Source organism: Bos javanicus, chromosome 28 (assembly GCF_032452875.1).
Source record: "Bos javanicus breed banteng chromosome 28, ARS-OSU_banteng_1.0, whole genome shotgun sequence".
NCBI lineage: Eukaryota > Metazoa > Chordata > Mammalia > Artiodactyla > Bovidae > Bos > Bos javanicus.
Window position 1 is genome coordinate 6,854,335 of NC_083895.1, and position 27,219 is coordinate 6,881,553.

At 44.7% G+C, this 27,219-nt stretch overlaps 1 protein-coding gene across 5 annotated transcripts in view; it reads right to left on the reverse strand.

The window, feature by feature from the left end:
• The window catches only part of SIPA1L2 (signal induced proliferation associated 1 like 2), a 247,297-nt gene extending 238,544 nt beyond the window's left edge, over positions 1-8,753 (reverse strand). For 3 of the 5 annotated variants that reach the window (XM_061404833.1, XM_061404836.1, XM_061404829.1), the window contains exon 1: positions 6,532-6,812. The gene's annotated coding sequence lies outside the window, so the exon portion shown is untranslated. Of the gene's footprint in view, positions 1-6,531; positions 6,813-8,492 lie in introns of those variants that run through there. The other 2 variants (XM_061404830.1, XM_061404837.1) reach the window with 2 other exon arrangements.
• Positions 8,754-27,219: the final 18,466 nt, after the last annotated feature.

Below are 27,219 nucleotides of genomic sequence, written 5' to 3' on the forward strand. Positions count from 1 at the left end.
CACGACTGAGCAACTAACACTTTCACTTCTTTACACACACTATATTAAACATACACACACACAAGCACATATAGACAAACGTGTATGTGCACATATGTATATTAAGCACAGGAAATTCTGTATAGTTGGGATGCACACTGGAAAAAGTTTAGAGACCCTACTACAAAGAAATCATTCTTCTTTAGATTAAATCATTAAATACTCTAAACAACAGCATGTGCCCTGTATGAAGAAGCATAATTCCTAAAATTACTTATTAGAAACTTCAATACAAAGAGGACTGTACCCCTACCCTATTTCTGAACCATGTGAATATCCACTGTTCCAAAGAAAATGAAGTTGCTCAGTCATGTCTGACTCTTTGCAACCCCGTGGACTGTAGCCTACCAGGCTCCTCTGTCCATGGGATTTTCCAGGCAATAGTACTGGAGTGGATTGCCATTTCCTTCTCCAGAGGATCTTCCCAACCCAGGGATTGAACCCGGGTCTCCCGCATTGTAGACAGATGCTTTACCATCTGAGCCACCAGGGAAGTCCTTCCAAAGGGTACAACAATTATCAAAGTCCCCTGAAGACAGTGAAAGCAATCATGCAGACCACACCTGCTACTGTGCCCTAAGCATTACAGTCAGAGATTTTTTTTAATGTCTTCATGATGGTTCATCTTAGCATACATAATTTTGTGTTCACCCAAGCATAATTACTTTCCACAGTAACCATTTTTAACACTGGCTCTTTACCTGGATTTTTTTTTTCCTTTCACTTCAAAGTACTTGAACACATTACTAAATAGCCTACTTTAGACTACTCTGATTTCTTAAACAGCTCAACTAACTGGGAGCTTCTCCTGGAAGATTTAGCAACTACACAAAAGTGAAACGCATAGGGTAATCCAATTGGTAGCACTCAAGACACCCCTTACGGCTAAATGATTATTTATGAAACAGGAAGAAAAGAGTATCAACTAATTAAGACACAGGGAATTGGGAAAAGATGGTGCCTGTCCCCAAATATCTGAAAGCCATTCAAAATGAGACAGTACCAGACTGCAAGATGTGTTTAAGCAAGTCCACAACATTCTGCTTTTTCCCACCATCTTTTTAGTGTTTAAGACCTCCAGAGGTCACAGGTCACAGTACAGCCCTAGCTTCTCAGTCCCTCCCTCAGTCATCTTTGAACATCTATTTCTCAATTCCCCACCATGCAGAGCATGGTTCAAGTTACTAGGGACACACTGGAAATGAACTCAGTTCTTGGAGTAACTTGGTCAGCAGGACCCACAAAGAAGGCCTGACATGATCTTTCAGGGTATCTGTCCACTCCAGTATTCTAGCCTGGAGAATTCCATGAAGAGTCCATGGGGTCACAAAGAGTAAGACACGACTGAGCAACTTTTACTTCACAACCAATCCTAGAAGGAAACTTCCAGAGACACCATTCACAGTGTAGCCAGCAACTTAGGTAAGATATCTAATGTGCAGACAGCATTTATTTGGGAAGGCTGGCAAAGGTGCTTTGATAATAGCATCAAATTCTCAAAAGCACTATGGGAAGAATCAGCCAAAATAAAATTAGAAAAAGTCCAATGAATGCTAGGTCTTGCATGAGCATAGGACAGGAAGACATGGCTTCAAGACAGCATGTGACTAAGAACTAGAGGTTCGCGTGAACAGGAAACTCTCTGAGTTTGAGTAAAAAGGTGAATGTGAACTTGACAGGACCTGCAAGTTGAAGGAAGGTCACCCCTACTCTACTCTGCACAGGTCGTGAGAAGGAAGACTTCAGCTCCAGGCCGTACCTGGACAGGTACTGTCCAGTGAGCAACTAGAACACCTCTATAGAAGGTTTAGTTCTGGAGGCCACCAAGGGGATAGAATTCCTATTAACAGGTAAAATTAGATTTCAACTCGACAGAGAGAAAACCACCTTCTGGTCAAAACATCAGAAGGGTAGAACTCTCTATACCTTACTAGGCCACGTGTGGATATATAAAGGGATCCCAACATCAAAGAAGGGTTAGTTGAGTTGGTCAGTGATTTCCAAACCCTGGTCCATAGTGAAGTTTTCACTGATCTATGCAAAAGGAAAAGTGTCTGCGTATGGTGGTATATACACCTGTGGGAGTAATTTTAACCTATGCCCTCTCTGAACGAAGAACTTTCCCTACATCAGTAATGAAAACATACATACATGTCCTCCCTTTTTTTGTTCATTTCTTCTTGGTATATCAGTGTATCTTGATGTAAAACCTTGACAATAGACAGGAATTGCTGCTGTTAATTTTCAATATATGTACGTAGCAACATAAAAAGTGGCAAATCTGACAACCTATAAAATTTAATTTTTGTCTCTGATTTTTAATTTTAGAAGTAGACAGAAACAAAAAGTATAGGAATGACATGAAAGGATAACCTTATGGATTTATGTGGTAAAGAGATGCTATGACAACTAAACTCAACTTTCTGCACATCTTCTTCTTTGCTATCACCCAAATTAGCTATACAATGTTGTATGGTCGGGGGGGGGGGAGATTTTATATACACACACACACACACACACACACACACACATACACACACATAACACACGTGGGGCTTGCCTGGTGGTTCAGACAGTAAAGAATTCGCCTGATCCCTGGGCTGGGACACACTGAGCAACTACTACTACTACTACTACTACTACTACTACTACTACTACTACACACACACACACACACACACACACACACAGAGGCTTCCCACCTGCTGCCAATGCAGGAGACATAAGAGAGGCTGGTTCGATCCCTGGGTTGGGAAAATCCCCTGGAGAAGGGAATGGCAACCCACTCCAGTGCTCTTGCCTGGAGAATCCCATAGACAGAGGAGCCTGGTGGGCTACAGTCCATAGCATCAGAAAAAGTCAGACACGACTGAGGCGACTTAGCACACATGCACGCGCACATACACATGTATATAAAAGAAGTGGGTCACACTAAATGTGAAACCTCTCAAGAAGCAGAACCTCTCCTGTAAGATCTGGCTTCCTTGGACCACTCTTTGGAACCAAAGTTTATGAATCAAGTTCACAAAGGATCAAAATAATTTATCTCTGAATGTACGAGGTATTTAATTCCTATCGCACTGTTATCCTCCCTTCAAAAGGGGGTCACAGCTAAATGTCACTGTAACAGAAAAGCAATTTCTGAATCCCAGATTTCCAGGTGTAAACTAAGTCAGGTGTAACTCTCATGAATGTTCACGTGCCAGCTTTGCTGTTTAGATGCTAAGTCAGGTATGTCTTTGTGACCCCATGGACTGTAGCCCACCAGGCTCCTCTGTCCCTGGTATTTCCCAGGCAAGAATACTGGAGTGGGTTGCCATTTCCTTCTCCAGGGGGTCATCCCAACTGGGGGATCGAACCTAGGTCTCCTGCTTGGCAGGCACTAAACCACCATACCAACTTATTATAAATCAAAGAAAGAAAAGACAATCATGAAAAAACATAAGCTAACCCAATCAGTCATGTTCATTACTCTATATATACATTTATTTAAAACATTAAAGAAACCTAAAATTTGGTGCTGAAAGGGATCATGAAAAAACTTTTTCCAAGCTCGTCTGTGCCAGGCCCTAGAAGCAGGAAGCCAGAGGTTCCTGTCACATCACCCTGTAAGGGAACAGGTTCATTAATAGAAGGAGAAAATCTGGAATATGGTTCCCTATATTCTTTAGGCATGTATTTCATATTTCATTCAAGTTCAAAACAGGAAAAAAAAAACTTTGCTTTTCAGTTGACAATAATAGTCTAAATTTTCTTCAAATTCATCATGTCTTTGAAGGGATTTGTAATTCTAAACCACCACCTTAAGCAGATCATAAGTTCAAAGACACAATGCCTTCCTCAATCTCAAAAAAAAAACCACACACACAAAAACCCTTTTCATCTATCAATTACGACTGGGGACGAGGGGGCTGTATCTACATAAACACACAGTTCTCTGGAAAGTATGCAGGAAACGCACCCCTTTAAATGAGTTTTGATGACCAAACACAGAACTCTAAAACCAGTTTCAGTTACCAGCCCATTGCCCTTTCAAGATACCTCACTATTATTTCCTCACTTTGAAGAATAGATAGATTTCCAAAAAGAATAACCCAATAACCCTTTGACCTCAGGTAAAGAGATGCCTCAAGGTGGACAGGTGCTGATCAAGCTCAGGTATCAGGGAAGCCTTCTAAATACCATTCCAGTCTCAAAAGAAAATAAAACTCACAAACGGTATTACACAGCTTTAACTACAATAAGTACCATAAAAGTCAAATCATGATGCTGACAATTTCCTTCTTTCATTCCAGAAAATTATAGCTCTTTGAGAAAGGCTAAGATTTAAACACATCAAAAGCACTTGATGGAAAATTTACACTTAAATCAACTACAGAAAATGTGCAGCCCATACTATAAAGCCAGAAGCTCCACTTCCACACCTGCAATTTATCTCCTGGTTTATTTTCTACACCAAATGCTTACACTGCTTCTTATCCAAGTTCATTTCACCCCATCTATAGGTAGCATGTGGGTACTGATAAAAGCTGTTTCTGATTTCATTTCATTCCATACTTCCCAGATGTTTGCGAGAGAGGTCTATTTTTTTTCCCCCAGCTATTTGTGAATATGCTCTAATTTAGAACCAACAAATTTAACATATCATATTTTAAGCTGGGTAAGACACACACACAATAAGTAACAGCTATGAGAAATGCTGAGGTATTTCTCCAGCTTCTCAATGAGTCTGCCTGCCTAGGCAAGATTTGGACAGGCTGCCATGGTCTTACTTTAGAGAAAAAGTCCTGAAAACACAAAATTAAGAACCTGCTGCTACCTAAATGGCCAACTACAAGTCATGGTACTTTTGAAAAAAAGGGTTGTGCTTAGAAATGAAACACCCAATCCAATATCAGTTGCGGAAATAAAAATGGCCCCAACACAATGTTTGACTCATACATGTATATTTCAACAACATCTCTTCCCCAAAATGCATCCACAGAGTCTTTAGAAAGAATCAATATTATGCGTACCAAAAACTCAAGAAAGATTGCACTTTCTCATGAATTACATTCTTTTATACTGTTTTGAATCAAGCAACTAGCTTCTAAGGTAAGCAGAAAACATCCTTAGTAGAAATGTTATATAAATAGAATTTTTTTTTAAGTCTCATGGTAGAACTTTAAATTTTTCAAGTAAAAACAGACATCTTTAAATTTGTGACTAAAAACAGTAACCAAGTTGTCTCCTGAAATACATCTTTAGAAACACCAGAAGTAACAGACCACTTTATGACACCTACATAAATATTAGTTTTACAGGGAAATAATATATTTCAAAGAAAGCAACAGTTTTGGGGATTTTTTTTTCTCCCATTACTGACTGTAAAACCGGAAAAATTACAACCTGGATTGCAGACAGCCAACTCAAAAGCGCAGTTTACTAAATGCCTGTCATAAGAAAGCCATCTAGTGTTAACATTTAGAAATGAAAACTGCAGACAAAAGAGGCAAAGAAAAGAAAAATCTAAGTGACTATTTGGAACTTACTGAGCAAACCTATGAGAATCACCAAAATTCTTTGTTTAAAAAAGGCCATCCTTATCAAAAACCATGTCTAAGTCTAAACAAAATTCAAAAAGTCTACAATTGCGTTTTGACCAAAATCAGATTGTTTGGTGACCACAATTCCGTGGCCAATGCACTTGATGTTTCCAGTACTCACGCTGGAGTCATCTTGGGCTGAATTAATTTAACTGAAGCAGGTTAATGATGACAAATATCTCCCAGAGGGGCCATGCCAACTTGTTTTCTCTTCCCGAGAAGCATCGGCTCTCGCTCACAGATGATGAACCGAGATTGATTCTTTGGGTTTGCGGCGCGGTTGAAATTAATCTATAGGTGCTCAAGGGGATACTCCCAGGACCTGGCCAAACTAGCTTCAAGGATACGCGGGCCCCCAAGCAGGACCGGGAGCGGAGGATGGAGCGAGCTGCGGACCCAGGGGAGCCGGGGAGCCGTCGGGCCACAAGGAAGGAAGCTCGCTGGCCGCTTGGGACCTTACAAAGACCGGCGGGAGCTGCGAGGGCTCGCGCCCCGGGCACACCGTCTTCCCGGGGAATAAACCCTGCAGCAAGTTCAGCAAGTAACCCCGCCCGGCGCGCCGGGGAGCCGCGCCGGGCAACCTTTCTCTCTTTTCTCGGGTTAGTCACGGAGGAGTCGCTGCGCGCCCGGAGAGTCCTCGTTTAGTGCTCGCGTCAAAGAGACCGGGATAACCTTTCAGCCGATCGATAACTTTGAGAACGAACGGCGACGGCTCCTCTTTCACCCCGGACTCCGGAGCACGGTCGCATCTGCCAGTCGGACCCCCGCCCCGCGCCCCGGCCGCGCGGTCGGCCCCCTGAGGTGCCCCCAAGGGCAGCCCCTCACTTCGAGACGGTCCCGGGACACGACCCGGAGACTCCCGAGCGGACCCCGCCTCGCCTCCCGTCGCTCGTCGCCCCGAACGCACCTCGGAGACGCAGTCCGCCGCGACCTGCTGCAGCCCGCGAGCTCGCGGCGGCGCCTACCGGGGCCGCCTTCTCGCCACCCGCCGCTGCCCGGGGCTGCCCATCGGCCCGGACCCTGCCCGCGCCGGGCTCCGGCGGGAGGCGGCCGGGACCCGCCGGCTGCGGCTGGAGCGATCGGCCTGCGCTTGAGAGAGCGGGCGGGCGAGCGGTCGGGGCGGGGGCGCGGCGCTGCTCCTCCTCCTCCGTCCTCCTCCGGCTCCGCCGGCTCCTCCCGGGCTCCCACTCTGCAGCGCCGGCTCCCGACGCCGCGGCCCGCCCGCCCGGCGGCCCCGCCCCCCGTCCGCTCCGCCGCCTCCCATTGGCCACCGCCCGCCGGCCCCCTCGGCCCCGCCCCGCGATTGGGAGCGGGCGCCGTCCGTCCCGCCGCCCCGCGGGACTCCGCGCGCAGCCGGTGCGCGGTTCCCAGGCCCCGCGGTGCACTGGCGCGGCGCGGCCCAGAGGGGCTCGGCGCTCCTCCTGAGGGGAGGGGGCTGCGAGCGGCGCGGCGCCCGCGACCTCAGGCGAGGGGCAGCCTACCTGCACCCGCGGTGCGGGAACGCTGTCTCCGTCCTCCTTGGGATTCGTTTTCGCCCCTCTGGCAGCGATAAGTTAAAAATCCCGAAATCTGTTGCAGTGATGTCGTAATTGGCGTCTTACTGGGTTCTCAGCGACAGTTGCCGAAAATTCTTACTGAGCAAGACATAATCTTTTTTTAATTCCTACAATTTGAGAAATGTGATTCTTAACTGGGGAAATTGACGCGTCGTGGGGCCCGCACGTTGAGCCAACCAAACCTGGCACGTTGGCCCCGCAGTGGTGTGCCATCTGCTTTGCCCTGGCTGCCTCGGCCTTACCGGGCTGGTCACGGCTAAAGGTCACCGTATTGAGGAAGTCCTGAACTTCATTTGTTGATTGAAGATGATGTTGAAGGCGATGAGAGGAACAAGGGGGCTCTTTGGCTTCTTCAGAAACGTAAGGCCTGGAATAATATCAGCAGGTCTCCGCCTTTGAGCAGATGAGCGTGGGCTGTGCGCACGGCAGGGGACTCCTTATCTCGTATCATTGGGAAGATGGTAGCAAGGCCTTGAGGAACATCGCTGGCTCCCTAATTCTCCCTTCCCCTTAAAAGGAATTACTCTGCTTAATGTAGACAAACTGAACATTTTGAAACTTGCTCCTGGTGGGCACCGTTTCGAATTTGCTTTCAGCAAGTGAGATGATCTGTATGGCACCTCTTTCAAGAGTAACTACAACCTTCCCATGCACGAGATGCTCAACACAGACCTTGGGAGAATTCTTAAAAGTCCCAGAGCACCAAGCAAGGAGAGTTATCGCAGGGTCCTGAAAAAGAATCCACTGAGAAGCCTGAGAATTATGTTGAATCTAACTAAACCCACGTGCAAAGGCCATGCACCTGGGCAGGCTAAGAATCAAACCTCCAGGAGGATAGGGCAGCAGTGGATCTAGAAGCCAGGTCAGATGGGGAGGGGTTCCAGGCAAGAAGCCTTTAGTAGGGAAGAAAGGAAAGGAGGCTGTATTTGTAAAGAAACTGAAGAAGTCTTTGGCGGGGTGGGGGGTGGAGGGGGAGGAGGTCGGCGGAGGCGTGGGGGTGGGGGAGGCTGCAGAAACCAAGAAACCGGCCACTGGGAAGCCCCGCAGAAAACCCACCACGGAAGAGAAGAATCCTGCTGCACAAACTTGTCTGTTTATCCCCTGAAGGTCAACTCATTTTGGACAGCTCATTTTGAATAAAGACCTGACCAAAGAGTCAGGGAGAAACACACGCATACACACCCTCGAATCTGGCTCCGCGCCGCCCCCTGGCAGTGTCCCTGCCGGGCCTACACTCTCCGGAATCGCGCCCCACCCTGCCCCACCCCCACAGCGCCGGGTCCCCGCCCCCCACCCCCCTCCACACACACACCTCCCAGGAGAGCCTGAGCGTCGCCGGCCGACGACACAGCTGCCGGGTGCTACGCAGGCACCTGCTCCAGGATTGCCGCATCGCTGGTTCACGGGAAGACGGCAGGAGGGGCGAACTCTACTGTGTGCCCACTCCCAGGGCTCCCCGGACGTCCCCGGCGGCCCTCTGCCCCCAGGAGCTGGAGTGGGGGGATGCACTGAGAAACATGCAAGAGGTGGGGCGATGCCAGCGCGCAGGAATGCTGCGAACAGAGCGTTCCGAGTCTGGAAGGGGGCTGGGAAAGGCGTGCGGTCCGGGAGCCCCAGCCCAGCCCCCGGGCCCGCCCACTCCGCCTCCAGGCCGCCCTCCACCCAGAGGAGAACTGCTCTTAGATCCTGATCTCGATGGAGAGAAAATGAACTTTTTTTACCCACCTTTTCTACTTTGTTAGGACATGTTGATCACCCAGGAAGCTTTACCTGAAACTATCTTGAAACTGTAATTTGCTCGACACTTGAATTGGTTGCTAAAAGATTAAAGGATCTCTGAGGACTTTTGAAGCTATATTGGAGTTGACTGTGCCTAAAGGTTCAGTAACAGGAATAGACTGCTATGTAGACGATACCGTACCTTCCAGTCCCACCGCTGGGTTTCCTGAGCCGGCTTCACTGTGGCCCAGCCGCTGGGATTGTGTTTCCTGAGACTGAATTCAGAGTTTTCTTTTCAGTTCCTCCTTTTCTGGAGGTTCTTCCTGGAGAGATAATGTTCTCAGTACTTCCCCATCCCAAACACACCCTAGAACATAACCCTCTTAAAAGTTAGGGGCGGTCCCTCCCATGCTATATTTCTCTGTGATCTACAGCATGTAAACATTGTACAGCCTTTTATATCTCTGTAAAAGAGGGCTATACAATATGGGAATGCGTTTAATAAAACATGCCAGAGAGCAATATTGTGACATGACCAAACTTCTGTGTTCTCCTGCCACCTCATTAGCAGTATATACCAAGTTTGCAGTTTATTAACAAACGTGTGGAGACCCTGTGATGTTCCAACAGGTGCTGGGGATAAACATTCAGAGGACTAGGCCCTGCTCTTCATCATCTCTCCATCTCACCTGTGCCCATCCCCACACATGGCAGATATTCTACTAGAGATGTGGACACAGGAGCAGCCATGGACGGACGCTTCCTGCAGGAGCCAAGGGAGAACAGACCCCCCCCCCTTCACACCATAGTTCTCCTCACTCTTCACAGAACTGCTCGCGTTGTCATTTTTCCCACTGTTCTAAGGGCCTTGAGGAAAAGAGCCATGCCCCCCTCAGCCTTTGGACTCCTAAGGCAGTGACTGCGTGAGTCGATGGATTGTCACCAAGGTGGCTCTTGGTGCTGAGGCTGCACTGTCCACTGTCTGATAGATGAAGAAGAAGCCTTGACTTACTCCTGAATGTCCATAATGATCTAATAAGGAAGCCTTTATTGTAGTTTTGATCAACAACCAAAACATATTTTGATAGAAAATAAACAATGCTTATGAAAAAGCTATAAATATAACCAGTGATGAGGTGACTGCTCTGACATACATTAGTTTAAAAGATGTCTACAGAAAGTTTAAAGAAAAGTGCCTACAGACAAAATTTATTAGTGCATCAAGCATAACTAAACTATTAAAGATATGAAATCCAGGAGTGTCCAAAATCTTACGAGAGGACATCAGTGGTTAATTTCATATATATATATATAAACCTTAGCCATAGGCTAGTTTGGTTTTTAACGTTTTTTTAATATATTGGAGTATAGTTGATTAACAATGTTGTGTTAGTTTCAGGTATACAGCAAAGTGATTTGGTCATTAGTCTTGCAAACTCAAATTGAAAAAGCCTAAGTGGGCTTCCCTCATAGCTCAGTTGGTAAAGAATCTGCCTGCAATGCAGGAGACCCTGGTTCAATTCCTAGGTCAGAAAGATCTGCTGGAGAAGGGATAGGCTACCCACTCCAGTATTCTTGGGCTTCCCTTGTGGCTCAGCTGGTAAAGAATCTGCCAGCAATACAGGAGACCTGGATTCGATCCCTGGGTTGGGACGATCCCCTGGAGAAAGGAAAGGCTATCCACTCCAGTATTCTGGCCTGGAGAATTCCATGGACTATACAGTCCATGGGGTTGCAGAGAGTCAGACACAACTGAGCGACTTTCACTTCACTTTCACAAGCCCTTGGGCCACTATCAAATTTGGCAGCATTTTTTAAAATGCTTATGGTTGACAGTAAACTGTTGTGAGCATTTATGAAAGTCCTTCAGAGTTTCTTGCATTCCCAGAACCAAGGTCACATGCAGCCTTCCAGAACATTCTAGGCCGTAGCAAATATGACAAAGTCCCTTGGCCGGGCCTGGCCAATTCTGGATGGCAGTGATCCCACCCAAGGCCAGACCTACAAGGTGTTCGCCTTCTGGCAGACCTTGAGATCTTCAAGAGACCAAGCCTAGGGATGATTTGGGATCTTCTTCACCAAAGAACATATTCTGGAAATCCTACTGGATGTAATGTGTGTGTCTCCCCTCCCTGGTCTTCTTTCCTGCAGCCCATCTGTTTCTTGCTTTTTCAGGGAAAGGAAACTTAGGCTAAAGCCTGTGGAACTATAGCATCTTTCAATATATCGGGGCTTCCCCATTTGCTCAGCAGTAAAGAACCTGCCTGCAATACAGGAGCTGCAAGGAGATGCGGGTTTGATCCCTGGGTTGGGAAGATCCCCTGGAGGAGGGCATGGTAACCCTCTCTAGTATTCATGCCATGGACAGAGGAGCCTGGCAGACTATGGTCCATAGGGTCGCAAAGAGTCAGACAGGACTGAAGCAACTTAGCCTGCATGCATGCATGCATTAATACATCAGCTCATCATTTTGGCCTTAGAATATCTTACTGAAAAAAACTCTTTTTTCTATTAAAGCTATAAACTTCCCTGAAGTTTTAAAGAAGAATATAAACTCTGAAGTATGAAAATGTATTTGCATAAAAGCCAGAGTGAACAATCCTGAATTTCATCTCTTCACCTCCACCTTCCCTCAGGTCAAGATTCCCTGTTCTCTAAGCCTCACTTCTGTCTTTCAAGTCTTTTTTCTCCTATGAATTCATAATATCCTAAGAGTACCTACAGCAACAAACTCAAGGGAGTAGTGCTCTTTACAATTCTGAATTAGCACATCAACTCCCTCTGAAATAATTCCAACATCAGTCTTACCTATCTTCCTCTAAAAGGTGTAAAGAAGCCCAGAGTTCAAAGACATACCAGCTGTCTACCCCATTCCAAGATTGTGAGTTTGTTGGCTGACCTTGGCTGGTACTTGGATCTATTTACCTTTGAACTGAGCAGAACGGGAGTTTGACTTCCTTGACACACTCCAGAAAGATTCTACTTACAGATGATATGCATGTTCTGTAATAAACCTGAATACCTAAGTCTAAGTTAAGTAAAGCTTTCGGGTCCCACCCTCATTTCTTTTTCCCTTCCCTACTTTTTTAAAAGTATTTCTTTTAAAGTCAACTCTCTTTTTTAAGTATTTCTTTTAAGTCAAATGAATATTCGTAATTTGCAACAAATATATATTAATTCCATGCTACATTCAGTCCATTATGTTAGACTGGAAGGCTCCAAAGGGCTGTACACTGGAGCATGTGAAGTTCATGAGAGGTTGCTCCAGGACCACCGATGAGAGGCACCTAGAGGCAGGGTAAGAGAGCCAACTGTCTGCAGGTAACAAAGCTTGGGCCACCACGCGCCGTCAGACTGGCTGAGCCAGGAGGGGAGAAGGGTGCACTCCCAGCAAGAGGAAGCACGGAGGACAAGCCCACCGGAAACGGCTATGCGAGGCACGCTGTGAAGACAGCTGCGCCCTGAAGTCTAGCACAGGCTGACTCACTTCGGTAACAAACACTTATTGGGTGCCTCGTCCGCGTCAAGTCCTGTTTTCTTAGAGGAGAAGCCCTCCCATGTGGACGCGCACTGGGCATGCTTCTCCTTTCTTTCCAAATGGAAACAGAAACTTGGTAGGATATGGCCTTGTGAAGCAAAATAAGAAGTGCCAAGTTCTGCAGCAATTTCAGAAAAGTTAAGCTGCAGTTCAAAAAGCTGGGTTACTGATCCTGGTCATGACTATGCCAATAGTGCTGATAAAAATACAGCACATGTTCCTCTTCAAGTGGAACCCAGGAGAATAAAGTAAGAGTCATTAAACAGTGTGCTGTTGCCACATATTATCCCCAGGAGCTAAGAAGAAACCCATCTAATAATTAGGAAAAAAAAAGAACCCTCATTTCTGCAAGTGTATTTCGAGGCCTACTGTGTTCCGCCCTGTACTAGTAGTGTTAGTCGCTCAGTCGTGTCCCACTCTTTGTGATCCCATGGACTGCAGCCTGCCAGGCTCCTCTGTCCATGGAATTGTCCAGCAAGAATATTGGAATGGGTTGCCATTTCCTTCTCCAACACAAGATCATTACATAGAAATGAGACTGTCCTCAAGAGAGAGCTGAGCTGGGATTTTTACACAGGAAACAATTTGAAGAACAGTGGAAAGGCAACACATTAAAAAATGTCATGTTGTATAGACAGGTGCTATAGATATCTGGAAAAGCAATACTGGCTGGAGTGATCAAAGATTAGGGACCAATATCCTTCCTATATGTTGGTCTCTGTTGTAATGTTCCCAATCCAGTGTATCTCCAAGAATCGTCCAAGACAGATGGATTATTTCTTTTCTGATGATTCAAACTCTTGGCCACATCTCTTCATATTTCTACCCTTATCTTCTCTAGTCCAGACCCACAGCTAAATGACTTGCACAAACATTACCACCCTTAAAATGGTCTTCTGCCTTTTTGCTTCATCTCACTTCAAGAAAAAAGAAACAAAAAAAGGCCTAAACTGTATGTAACTCACAAACCTCTCCCACTTTGTGCTGTCTTTTGTAGCCTGAACTGTTGATTTTTTAGGAGCTCACCCACTTTGATGTCAGAAAACGCAGGCTCTAAATCTAATTCGCAAGCTTCTTAGATACAGAACTATAGATAAGTGATATCTCAAAGTTCCGTTTTCCTCATCTGAAAAACGGAGATAGTCATACCTCAGAGGGCCATGGTGATGATTCCATATGATGTGGGGCATTACTGAGTGCCAAAAACACAGTGGATCACCAACGTTTACCATTTCCTCTTACTGTTTAAGGTCGGCACTGGGATTTTACTTCGAGTCCTTCATACCAAAGCTAGCACAGGGGAAGGGCTTGATGAATATCTGATGAATGAATAAAGGAGCAGGTGAATGGATCACACAGTTCTTTTAAGCTTTGTTTAATTTGTTACAATTTTGCTTCTGTTTTATGTTTTTGATTTTTTGTGGGTTGTGGGATCTTAGATCCCCCACCAGGGAGAGAACTCACACCCCTCACATTGGCAAGCAGAGTCTTAAGCACTGGACTGTCGGAGAAGTCCCCAAAGTTTATACCTAATCCTCCAAATTTTATTCCTACTTGAGACTTAACTTTAGACTTTAAGCAGTGTTTTGGATTCTACCTTTAGGAAATAAAAAAGTAATGATAATTAACATAGAAGTTGAATGGCTCTAAGAACAGCTGCTACTCTCCACCACTAGATGGCGTCTACCAATAATCACACCAAAAAGCGCCAGGCACACTCTGCTGTTAGGTAATAAGAACTGAATACAGAAAAGGTATATAAGCACACGCACATTTGCAAATATATTTAGTTTTTACATACAATTTCTTTCTCATATTGGTTATGAATTCAGAGCTGCCGGCGTGCTAAGTCACTTCAGTCGTGGACTATAGCCCGCCAGGCTCCTCTGTCAGTGGGATTCTCCAGGCAACAATACTGGAGTGGGTTGCCATGCCCTCCTCCAGGGGATCTCCCAACCCAGGGATCGAACCCACGTCTCTTACATCTCCTGCATTGGCAGGCAGGTTTATTACCACTAGTGCCACCCAGAAAACACTTAAAGCTGCCTGCAGTTTGGCAAACTCTTGCTTTCCTAATTTCAACAGTCTCCTATAACATTTTTAATTGTTAAACTCTAAGCAGCCTCAATGTGCAAGACATTTCAAGGTACCTGGTGACTGCTGTCCAAGTCTTTCTGTCATGTTGGTGGAACAACTTACCCCCTGGGGAAAAGATTAGAAAAAGCTGAAAGCTTAGTGAGAAAATAAAAAGGTCTTCTGCCTGTCTTTATTGTCCCTTTATTTATTGAACAACTGGGGACTGGGCTCCAGAACTGTATAAAGCACTGAGGTATAATGGTAAATAAGACTCACTTTTGAGACTTACTTGTTCTCCCATAAAGAAAAACTATCAGAATTTTAGAGACAGATGTTTATAAAATGACATTTATATCATATAAGGTGACAGTTGTTTCTCAGAAACTGTTAGGAGTTCTAACAGAGAAATAGAGGTAAATTCCAAATGTTTCTGATCAAGACCAGAGAGTTTCTGCTTTCTGCTTCCCAGGAAATTAAAAAGGTGTGCTTCTCCATTCTGACCTTCAGTTCTCTGTGGCATTTAGGCCAAGAATAGCTGCACTTGAACATCCTTGGGAGAGACCTAAGCAGACAGAGAAAGAATAAGGGAAGAGAGACAGGAACATAAAGGGAACAATGGGTGAGGAGACAACGGAGGGAAATATGAGAAGAGTGGCCAAGAATAAACCGTGTAAATTCTTGCCACAAAATCTGAACCTTCAATCTTTGATGTGGAGAGAATAAGACCATATTTTAAGATAAAAAAGTAAGGCCCAAAAGACAATAAAACCAAATCAAAACACCATAGTATTTCTAAATCCAATGTTTCCAGAAATTGTAAAATCGGGAGTGGAGAATGAACTTAGACTAGTGTGAAATTTTACTTCTTTCTAGAATGGCAGAGATGTGATGGAGCAGAGGGCCAGTAGCAGCACCATTTTCATTCACCTACAGATAACCTCCATCAGCATTTTGCAACATTGCCCACATCTCAACACACCTAAAGCCAAGTCCATCAGTCTCCCCCAAGGCTGGCTGCTGTGCCCTCACATCTGTGACAACAGTGCTGACAGTCCGTGAAACAGCAGACGCAGGAGGGTCTCCTTGGACCACTCTCTATCTCTGCCCTTCCCTGCAACGTGGAAGTACTCTGGTTTCCCCCAAGATCTCTCACACCAGGCTCCTTGGTCACCCTTCCCCCTGGGTAACCCCCTCCCCCAGGTGCTTTTCTCCACAAGACAACTCTCCTAAATGAGATCTTTGTTTCCTACCCCTCAACTTTCTAACCACTGGATGTACATTACTTTAAGTATGTAGATTTCCAGGCCCTAGTCCTTCCTGAGCTACGTGGTGCCTACTGGATAAAGTCCAAGTTCCCCTCACAGTGTGTGTGTGTGTGTGCGCGTACACACGTGCTTAGTCACTCAGTTGTGGCTGACTTCTTTGCAACCTCATGGACTCTAGCCTGTCAGGGTCCTCTGTGCATGGGATTCTTCAAGCAAGCATACTGGAAAGTGAAAGTGAAAGCCGCTCAGTTGTGTCCGACTCTTTGTGACCCCATGGACTATACAATCCACGGAATTCTCCAGGCCAGAATACTGGAGTGGGTAGCCTTTCCCTTCTCCAGGGGATCTTGCCAACCCAGGGATCGAACCCAGGTCTCCTGCATGGCAGGCAGATTCTTTACCAGCTAAGCCATGAAGAACACTGGATTAGGTTGCTAATCCCTTCTCCAGGGGATCTTCCGGACCCAGGGATCGAACCCGGGTCTCCCACATTACAGGAGGATTCTTTACCATCTGAGCCACCACCCCTCACCTCACTAACACTTAGATCTTCCACAGTCTGGCTCCAACATGAGCTTCTGGCCCTCATGGCAATGTTTTCTCACACGCTTACCTTTGCCGCCTGCTCCTGAAACCCCTCTTCCCTCTGCCCACTCCTCACACCCTCTGAAGCTCCTATTCTCTTCCTGTTTGATGCTCCATGGGGTTACTTCCTACCCTTCCCCTCTGCCTAGGAAATCCCATCCTTACAGTGTTTATAGTTACCCTCCTCCTGCGGTTTATGAACCTCAGCTCTAAGTCAACATCTGTCTGCATGCCTCAAAGGTGGCCCCAAATCAAATAGGCCTCAAACAGAATACACTCCCAATATGACCATCATATGACCAACCACTTATTTCCTGTGACGCTGTTTAGTAATGCCACTTCCACCCACATATTTGTCATGTCAGAAACCTGGGACTTCCCCTGAACTCCTTCTTCGGTCTCATGCATTCATCCAGCCAATGACTTGGTCTTCGACTCTACCCCTGAGTCTCTCCCTCATCTATGTGCCCCTCCTGTCCTCTGCACCATCATATCTTGCCAAGGCCCTAGCAACAGTCTCTTATGCAGTCTGTCTTCCTGTCTCCTGTGTCCCTCTTCTCCAGTCCATCTGCCCCGCTGCAGTTTTTCATCCACACGAGTCACATCACTCCCCTTCCTGCTCATACACACTGTGATATATAGAACAGATAACCAACAAGGACCTACTGCATAGCACAGGAAACTCTGCTCAATATTCCGTAATAACCTACATGGAGAAAGAACTTGGAAAAATTTGCTGTACACCTGAAACTAACACAACATTGCTAATCAACTATACTCCAATATAAAATAAAACTTAAAAAAAAAAAGATTTAGAGGCTTCCTACTGCCCCCAAGACACAACTTTAACTCCTCTCAATAAAAAAAGAAATAAATATTAAAAAAGAAAAAAATATATATGTGTACATATCCTAGAGAAGGAAATGGCAACACATTCCAGTATTTGTGCCTGGAAAATTCCATGGACAGACTCTACTGGTGGGCTGCAGTTCATAGGGCCACAAAAAGTCAGATGTGACTGAGTGACTGAGCATGCACGCATAATATGTGTGTATATATCTATATATTTATATATAGATATTTACAAGTATAATATAAATATATCTGAATCACTTTGCTATATACCTGAAACTAACACAACATTGCGAATCAACTGTATTTCAATAATTTTCAAAATTAAACTAAAATAAAACCTTACTTCCTTGATCTGGCCCCCTCTCGCCTTGTTCTCTACCAAGCACCTCTCAGTTCATTCTGCTCCTCACACTTGACCTCAGAGCCCCCAGCAGGCTTTTCGTGCTGCCTTTGTCTAGTTAACGGCTATCTATCCTTCAGGTCTCAGAAAGCACTCCCTCAGGAAGACCCTCCTTGATCCTGAATTAGGTAAGGTCAGGTCACATTGTGTCTCCTGTGGCCTCCCAAGCTGGCCCATCACAAACCTCCCCCTGCATCCTTGTGTTCGTGGCCTTTCTCTTCCCCCCTAGAATGGAAACTCTGTGCATGCAATGAGTGTCTAGGGCCTTGATCATCTCCTCCATGGAATGCTCTGTCACGGCCTGATCTACATCTGAATTCCTAAGAGCTGTTACCAAAGATCCCAGCCGGAGCCCCATACAGGTCTCTAGTGGTGCATCTGTTGAATGAGAAGATAGCCCCAAGGGGGATGTATTGACTCTCCAGAGGTTTGTATGTGCCTGCTGGGAACTAGTTCATCCAAGGGAAAATGACACATTTAGCCACTTATAGAACCTCAGAGTCCAAGGGAAGAGTGTATTTTAGGATAAAATGATGGCTATCACCCATATCAATTTATCTTGGAACCCACCTCCATATATCCATAGTGTATTCTAGGGAGAAATAGCATTACACTTTAAAATTATCATTTGAAATCCAATGTGGCACAAGCAAGCTGCACTTGTTTTCTTCTATTACACTGTGACCCAACACACTAAGATTGTCCCTAGATTCATCCCTGGTCTCCAAACAGCACTGGTGGGACTTCCCTGGTGGTCCAGTGGTTAAGAGACTGCATCCCAATGCAAGGGACTCAGGTTCAATCCCTGGTCAGGGAACTAAGATCCCACTTGCTGCAGAGCAACTCAGCTCATGTGCCACAACTGCTGAGCCTGAGTACTGCAAAGAGAAGTCCCTGCAGCACAGCAAGAGAAGCCTCCACGCTGCAACAAAGACCCAACATGACCAAAAACAAACAAGCAAAAAAACCCAAAAGCAAAACAAAACAAAAAAAGGCAAACAGCAGTGGCACATCTGAAGCAGTGCCCTGCAGGAGGTGACAGAAGCAGCAACAGGGTACCAAGGGCTGGGCCGGGAGGAAGAGGATGAAAAGGACTCATTCAGGTGGCGGTGTCTGGCTGTGTGGCTTTACCCGGTAAGGGAAGCCACAGTACACTTGGTGGAAGATACAAGATAGAATCAGTCATATGTACTTAAGACTCAACCTCAAAGATGCTCAGAAACATGTGAGTCAGCCGGTAATTTAGCAGAGGTGGTATTCTGTATTAGCAGATGGGAGTGAAAACCCAAGGAAGACAAATGATCGCTGTGAACATGGCCCTTTTCATACCTGAACCCAATCTAGGGAATCTTCAGTCATGTCCAAATTGAGTGTGTGTGTCACTGGATTTTGTAGATATTATCTCAAACTCTTGGTTATTATTGTAACAGGTACAATCTATGTCTTGTGTCTCTAACTGCATTTGATAAGTGATGGAGATAAATCAGTCTTATAACTTGGCCTCTGTTCAGGGAGCTTTGAAGAATGCGATGAGCGTATGGTATTGCTTTGAGAATACAATACAGAGGGAGGCAGGACTCATATGTTTTTGCCCCTCTGAGGGTGTAAAACCTTGAAAATGTACAGTCACGCCTTGGAGACACTGTAGGTTTCATTCCCAACCATGGTAATAAAGCAAATAGGGCAATAAAGCAAGTCACATGACTTTTTTGATTTCCCAGTTTTTTTATGTAAAATTTACATTTACCCTCTACAGAGTCTATTAAGTGTGCAATAGCATTATGTCTAAAACAACAAGGTCCACACCTTAAGGAAAAAATACTTTGTTGCTAAAAACACTAACCATCTTCTGAACAGCATCAGAGATCCCTGATCACAGGTCACTATAACAAGGAGAATAATAATGAACAAGTTTGGAATGGTGCAATAATTACCAAACCACGAAGTGAACAACTGCTGCTGGGAAAATAGTGCTGACAGGCGTGCAGGACACAGAGCTGCCGCCAACCCTCAGTTTGCGAAAAACACAGCATCTGAGAAGCACAGTAAAGTGAACCCTGGTAAAATAAGCTATGTCTGTAAGTGAGCTTTCTGTCTTTTGAGTACTTAGGGCCAGAACCCCACTTTTTGCATGATCTTGCTATGTTTTAAACATGGTCATTTCTCTCCATTATCTACTTGACTGTTTCCCATAGGCAATGAGAGGAGCAGGATGTGAAGAGCGAGCGTTGAAGGTGTATGTGGGCGAGTAATTATGATAAAATGTGCTCTCTAACTCCATTCTCATAACAGAAAGCAATTGCTTTAGGGTCACATGCTGCTGCTAAGTCGCCTCAGTCATGTCCGATTCTGTGCGACCCCAGAGATGACAGCCCACCGGGCTCCCCCGTCCCTGGGATTCTCCAGGCAAGAACACTGGAGTGGGTTGCCATTTCCTTCTCCAATGCATGAAAGTGAAAAGTGAAAGTGAAGTCGCTCAGCCGTGTCCAACTCTTAGCGACCCCATGGACTGCAGCCTACCAGGCTCCTCCATCCATGGGATTTTCCAGGCAAGAGTACTGGAGTGGGGTGTCATTGCCTTCTCCATAGGGTCACATATTAGGTTCATTTTCCTCATCTCTTCTCCATGCAACAGCACAAGTCATCAATAATAAACTATGATTGTTTCCTCCCAAAAGACAAGTTATATGAGATAAAGCACAAAAACAAGTCTCAGATGAGACTTTTTACATTAATGTGTTGTTCAAGATGGTTTCTGATTTCTGGTAATTACCCACTAATGACCAGCTCTGGTAGCCTGGGTTCCCCTGGAAAGGAAGGAATTCCTCAAACCTTTCAGCACCAGGACAGGTAAAATACAACATCTAACAATCCAGATAATCAGTCAAGTGCCCCAAAAGTGCAATCTGATCATTTATTACCATACCTTCTATTGGCTATTACTCAGTATACTCCCTGAGTAAATCCTGCCCTAGAGGGAAAAAATTATACCTCTATGTATGCCTGTCCATACGTCTGTATACACATTAGTGATCTTTTCAAACAGGAGGCTCACATTGGCTCAAAGAACAGACGGCATTACATTTCATTTGCTCTTGTTCTGATCCTTTGATGTTTTCAGTGGTTTACCAGCGGGAAACCACTAGAGGGGACACATCCAGACAAGATTAGACAACATACAATTATCATCTTTAGTAGCCCCACTTGGAAAATTGACTGGTGTTCATGCAGAACAATAAAATCAAATTTGCTGGCACTTTAGTCCCAATTCATGGTTACAAAGAGCGGATCCGGTAGAGGGGATGTCACTGTGTACAGGGGGGAGACACCAGCAAGAAAAGGGCATCTGTAGCGATTGTAAACACATAGTTAAGTCACTGAGATCAGTCATTACAAACTGTCTGTTTCCCCTCTTCCCTGTAAAGAAATATCAGTGCTCTGGTTTCTTATTTGTTTTTTTGGAGATGAGAGAATCGCTCCTTAGCATTGTCACTGATCAAGTCAGTATGTATTGAACTCTTGTTATACCTTGAGGACCTTCCTGGGGGGAGAGGTGCCATGCCACAGGTCCATTTCACAGGTGAAATTGGCTCGTATCTAGTTTGGGTCTGTAAAACCCCAAGAGGATAGGGCATATGACAAGGTCCCTTGAATAAATGTCTATTCACTCATTTTCCCCATTTATCCACCCACTCATCCATCCATCAAGCAGTCTTGGTGTGTTATTCTATGCCAAGCATGGTGCCAGGTACTGTGGTTCCAAAGAGAAATTAGCTAGAGCTCAGTCACTAGTGGAAGAGAAAATAAGTATATTAATATTTATTTTAAATAGGATACTTTCTGGAATTTGAATCTACTCCAGCAGTCAGGAAGAGACACATGTGAAAGTCAGCTCCCTAAAATACCAGATACTTAACCAGGTGGGGAAGAAGCCTGTTTTGGATTAAGATGCCTTTCCCAGTTCTTTTTAGCTGTCACTTTTCTCCAGTTTTCACTGATTCACCGCCTATTCACTCCTTAACTCTGATCAAGGCAACAGTTTCCTGTATTTTAACTTTACCACCAGCTTCCACTCAAGGTTATAATATATCAAGGTTATTCTTAAACCAAATCCAGGGAAATATTTTCCAGTTTTGAGATAATGTAAAAAGAAATCTTATACTCTTTAAGATGACATCTCCTGAACCTGAATTGACATTTACTACCTAAAGATTTTAAGTTGGTTTTCTATCTGAAATTGTTGTTACACTAAGATTATATATTTTTCTTTTCTTTTTTATCATTTCATCCATTTTTGCACTCTGGCTGGAAAGAAAGCGAGAAAAGTCAAATTTAATTGACAGAGATGAGAAAATGTTTTTAGTCTTAATTCTCTGAGTCCTGTATAACCCCATCTATATGGCATGGCTATAATTTTCAACCCTCCTTAAATTTAAATACCATAAATCCATTCAGTGATTTCAATCTGAATGAGTACTTTTTTAAACAAACAAACAGAAATAAACCTAGAAACCTTAGCATAACCTCTTGTTCTTAAAATTTTCAGTCAGGGTTTCTACTAACAGAGTTATTGAACTTTATAGGGAAGCCCTATTTTAGTTTAAGAGAATCTATATTTTATTTCTACTGCTGTTTGCAGATTGTACTGTTTTGTATTTATAGAAATTTAACCTGCTTTTCCACGTTTGCTTGCTCCTTAGAAGGAAAGCTACGACAAACCTAGACGTGTTAAAAAGCAGAGACACCACTTTGCCAATAAGGGTCCATATAGTCAAAGCTATGGGTTTTCCCAGTAGTCGTGTACAGACGTGAGAGTTGAACCATAAGAAAGCATGAGTGCCAAAGAACTGATGCTTTCAAATTGTGGCACTGGAGAAGACGATTGAGAGTCCCCTGGACTGCAAGGGGATCAAACCAGTCACCTCTAAAGAAAATCAGCCCTGAATATTCATTAGAGAGACTGATTCTGAAGCTGAATCTTTAATACTTTGGCCATCTGATGCAAAGAGCCAACTCACTGGAAAAGATCCTGATGCTAGGAAAGATCTCAGGCAAAAGGAGAAGGGGGCGGCAGAGGACGAGATGGTTAGATAGCATCACCAATTCTATGGATATGCTTTTGAGCAAATTCTGAGAGATAGTGGAGGACAGAGAAGCCTGGTGGGCTACATCCATGGGATCACAAAGAATTAGACACAACTTAGCAACTCAACAACAATAGCAACCTGATTTTCCACCATCCTTAAGAACATACAACTTGGATAACTAAGCTTTTTTGGTTCTTTCTAAAGGAAATAAGACCTAGGATATGATGTCTTTTTCTTTTTGTAGTTGCTCTTAAAGTTTATCCCATTATAAGTAGGAAAATAGATATGGCTCATTAAAAAGACAATAAAGCACATCAAAGAAAGAGACTGCAATCTGGCTTCCAGCTTAGGAATTGTTTGGACATCGTAGAGAATATGACAATATTTTTCATCTTTGTTGCAATCCAATGATTCATCTGTGACCATTTTCACTCCCACGATTATTGTTCTTCATGGCAGAGCTTCTATCATTCAAGTAAGACAGGTCCTACTACCCAAACATTGAAAACGGAGGCTCTCCTACCTGGAGTCTCCAATTTGCCTCCAAGGGAAAATAACAGCCACTGAGTCAACCTTGCCTATAACCACATTTGCAGGCAATGAAATTACTTCTCTCATTGAACTGGGAGCCAGGAGGTTTGAGCACTGAGCCAGGAGGCTGCCAACAATGCAGGGGGAATTAATAATCTCTAAGATTCCTCCTGGCTCTTACTTTGTACGAGTCTATAAGGAAGGGATAGGATTTAAGCAATCCTTCCAGTTTAGCAGAAGCTACTCTGCTCTGAGTGGTTTCTGCTCAATTACAGAAGGGGAATATTCCTGATTCTTCAACATAATGCCACTTTCTAAATACAATTAGTTTGTGCTTCTGCATTTATTCTGCTAAAGCATATTGAAGGCAGGACATTTCTAAAAACCAAAGATTCAAAACAGTTGAGTTTGCCTCCTTGAGACTTTATTTTCTACAAATTAAAACAGTTGCAGATAGATTATGCAATCATTTTTATTTCATTTTAATGATTGGGTGGAGAGGAAGCTATTTCTGAGCAAAGGAGTCATAGATTACAGAATCTGAAAGTCTAAATGAAAACTACAAAGGTTTCCTGGTTGCTCCAGGAAACAATTTCAAGACTGACAAGAAACTTTATAGTCATTTTCTTTTTTGGTAATTTAAAATACTATTTTTTCTTAATAAATTTTAATGTGGTATGTTTTCATTATTATTTTCATAAGTATTGATCTGTGTCAATCTGCTGCTGGCCTGTGCCTGCAAAAATCTTCTCTGTCAAAGTACTGGACTCAATACTTACAGTATCTCCTGGCCTAGTCTGTCACTAAGAAAGTAATTGTCACAGGGAAATTTCTCCTACAGTGACTCCTATTTTTTCCAGGGAGCGGGGTTGACTCTCACTCTTTCTTATTTTATTAGTTACCCACCTATCCCTAAAGGAAAGAGACTTTAACTGCAAATCAGACTTGCTAAATGACAAGTAAGAAGGTTTATCAATCTGCTTCTCTGAGCAAAAGCCTATAATTTTGGTCATCCAAAGAAAATGACTAAGTATATGAGTTTATCCCTTACAACAAAGGTTAATCCTATTGATTTTTATGTTGTGATGTGCTTCTTTTTAAGACCAACTCACATGAAAATAGACACTGAAAGCCGTGGTGAAAAGAGGAAAATGAAAAAAGACTGAAAGATTTTGGGAAGTGACAGTAAAACAATTATTCTAGGTTTTTTTCTTGATTAAAGTGCTGTTTTAATTGGATTAAATAGTTTCTTTAGGCCTTCAACAGTTTTGGTATCCAATGTATTTGAAGCAGTGGGGCAGACTCAGATTGGCAGATGAAAGCTTAAATAAATTTGGGTGCTCCCTTTAACAGAAAGATCATGAAATTATAAACAGGAAAGTAGGTATGAAAGAGTACCTAGTTTTTCTGCCACTACCTACCTGCTTTTGGTGCTGAACACCATGGGACTCAATCCTACAAGGATACAAAGCCTAGCCCAGCCCCTTCAAGCCTCTGATTTTAATGGAAAGAGAAAAGGCCTCATGGATTGGCTTCCCTCGTAGTTCAGTGGTAAAGAATCCTCCTGCCAGTGGAGGAGACACGGGTTCAATCCTTGGTCCAGGAAGATCCCACATGCCATGGAGCAACTAAGCCCATGCACCACAGCTACTGAGCCCACATGGCCCCGAGCTCATGCTCTACAGCAAGAGAAGCCACTGCTGTGAACAGCCTTCACACTGCAAGGAAGAGCAGCCTCCGCCCTCTACAACTGGAGAAAACCCTGCATAGCAACCAAGAGCCATCACAGCCCCAAAATAAATAAATGCATACATTAAAAAAAAAAAAAAAGTAGCCTCGTGGATGCAAAAGGGAGTCATTTCTCCACACATGGGAGCTGTACCCTTTTTAGTCAGGATTCACCTAGAAAGACAAAGACTATCCAGGGTGGGACACTATACCCGAGATTCAGTTCAGTTCAGTTCAGTTGCTCAGTCGTGTCCGACTCTTTGCAACCCCATGAATGGCAGCACGCCAGGCCTCCCTGTCCATCACCAACTCCCGGAGTTCACTTAGACTCACATCCATCGAGTCAGTGATGCCATCCAGCCATCTCATCCTCTGTCGTCCCCTTGTCCTCCTGCCCGCAATCCCTCCCAGCAGTGATCTGAAAACCTAAACAGAGCAGAGGGAGGCGGCATAGTAATTAACAAGAGCAGACACCACTTCTGTCCCCAGGGAAGGAGTGACAAGGGTTAAAGAATCCAGAGCCCAGGCCTTATCAAGTCTGCTAATAGCAAAGGAAGAAGCTGCTGTTGGGAACTGGAGACATATGTATCAGTTACCTGTGGCTGCAAAACAAATCACCCCAAACTCACTGTGGTTTAAAAATCATGTGTTATCTCACAGTTTCCCAGGGTGAGGAATCCAGGCAGGGTCCTAGCAGAGTCTCCAGGCTGTGGCTCCGTCAAGTCTGTTATCTAGGGATTGGCCAGGGCTGCCATCACCTGAATACCCAATGTAAGCAGTTGCTGGCAGGACACAGCTCCTCCCAGGCTGTTGCCCGTAGGTCTCTGTCTGCTTCTTGCCACACAGAGCAACTTACAACATGAGAGCAAATGGCGGTGAACAAGACAGAAATCAGTCTTTTTATCCTCACCTAGTCTTGGAAGTGACATCTTGTCATTCTTGCCGTGCTCTGCCCCTTAGAAATGTCCAGCTCACACTCAAGGATGAGGAATCATACAGGAGTGTGACTGCAAGGAGGGAGGGCTTCTTGGGAGGCCATAGCAGAAGCTGCCTATGGTGCAGGGAGGTACAGCCCCTGCTGATGACAGCAGAGAAAGCAGAGCAGGGGAAACCATCCTAGCTCATCCTTTCTCTCACCTTCTCATAGGCCTGCAACAGACAGGAGCGTCATGGAAATGCAGTTCTGAGTGCTACATACCGTGGAGCAGGGCAAGGGCAGGAATGGGTCTCAGAGCAGACTGGCTACTGGCTGGCATAGTATCCTTTCATATTTTCCGAGGTAATTGGACACATAGTTTATCTTTAAAAAAAAAGTTTGCGTATTTATTTTTGGCTGCTCTGGGTCTTTATTGCTGTGCATGGGCTTTCTCTAGTTGCAGTGAGCATCAGCTAAAGTTACTCTCCATTGCGGTGACCAGGCTTCTCACTGTGCTGGCTTCTCCTGCTGCGGTGCCCAGGCTCCTCACTGTGCTGGCTTCTCCTGCTGCGGTGCCCAGGCTCCTCACTGTGCTGGCTTCTCCTGCTGCGGTGCACTGGCTTCTCACTATGCTGGCTTCTCCTGCTGCGGTGCACTGGCTCTAGAGTGCAGGCTCAGTAGTTCTGGTGCACAGGCTTAGTTGCCCTATGGTACGTAGGATCTTCCTGGACCAGGGATCGAACCCATGTCCCCTGCATTGGCAGGCGGATTCTTAACCACTGAACCATCAGGGAAGTCCCCAGTCTATCCTAAAGAGGACTATTTAAGGATAAATGTGGCTCTTTATGAAACCAAAGGGTATTATTTTTGCTCTCTTGTAAGGTGGCCCTATGCTGTAATACCTTTCTTCTGATCAAAGATCCCCCAACACCCACACATGCATATACACACAGCCTTCAGTTTTTGCCCTCACAATAGATTATTCTTACACGTTTGGGAGCAGGCAAGACAAACCAAGCACCTATACAGCTGTGCCTCAGAGAGGATGACTTTAACTAAATAACGATCCAGCTTTGACTCCCAAACTGCATTAGATCATCAAGACAAGTCTTAGGATATAGATACCTTTCACAGAAACAGGTAAATGGGTAAAGAAAATGTACACTCAGTTGCTCAGTCATGTCCAGCTCTTTGTGAGACCCTATGGACTGTAGCCTATCAGGCTCCTCTGTCCATGGGATTCTCCAGGCAAGAACACTGGAGTAGGTTGCTATGCCCTCTTTCAAGGGATCTTCCTGACTCAGGGATTGAACCAGCATCTCCTGTGCTGGCAGGGGAA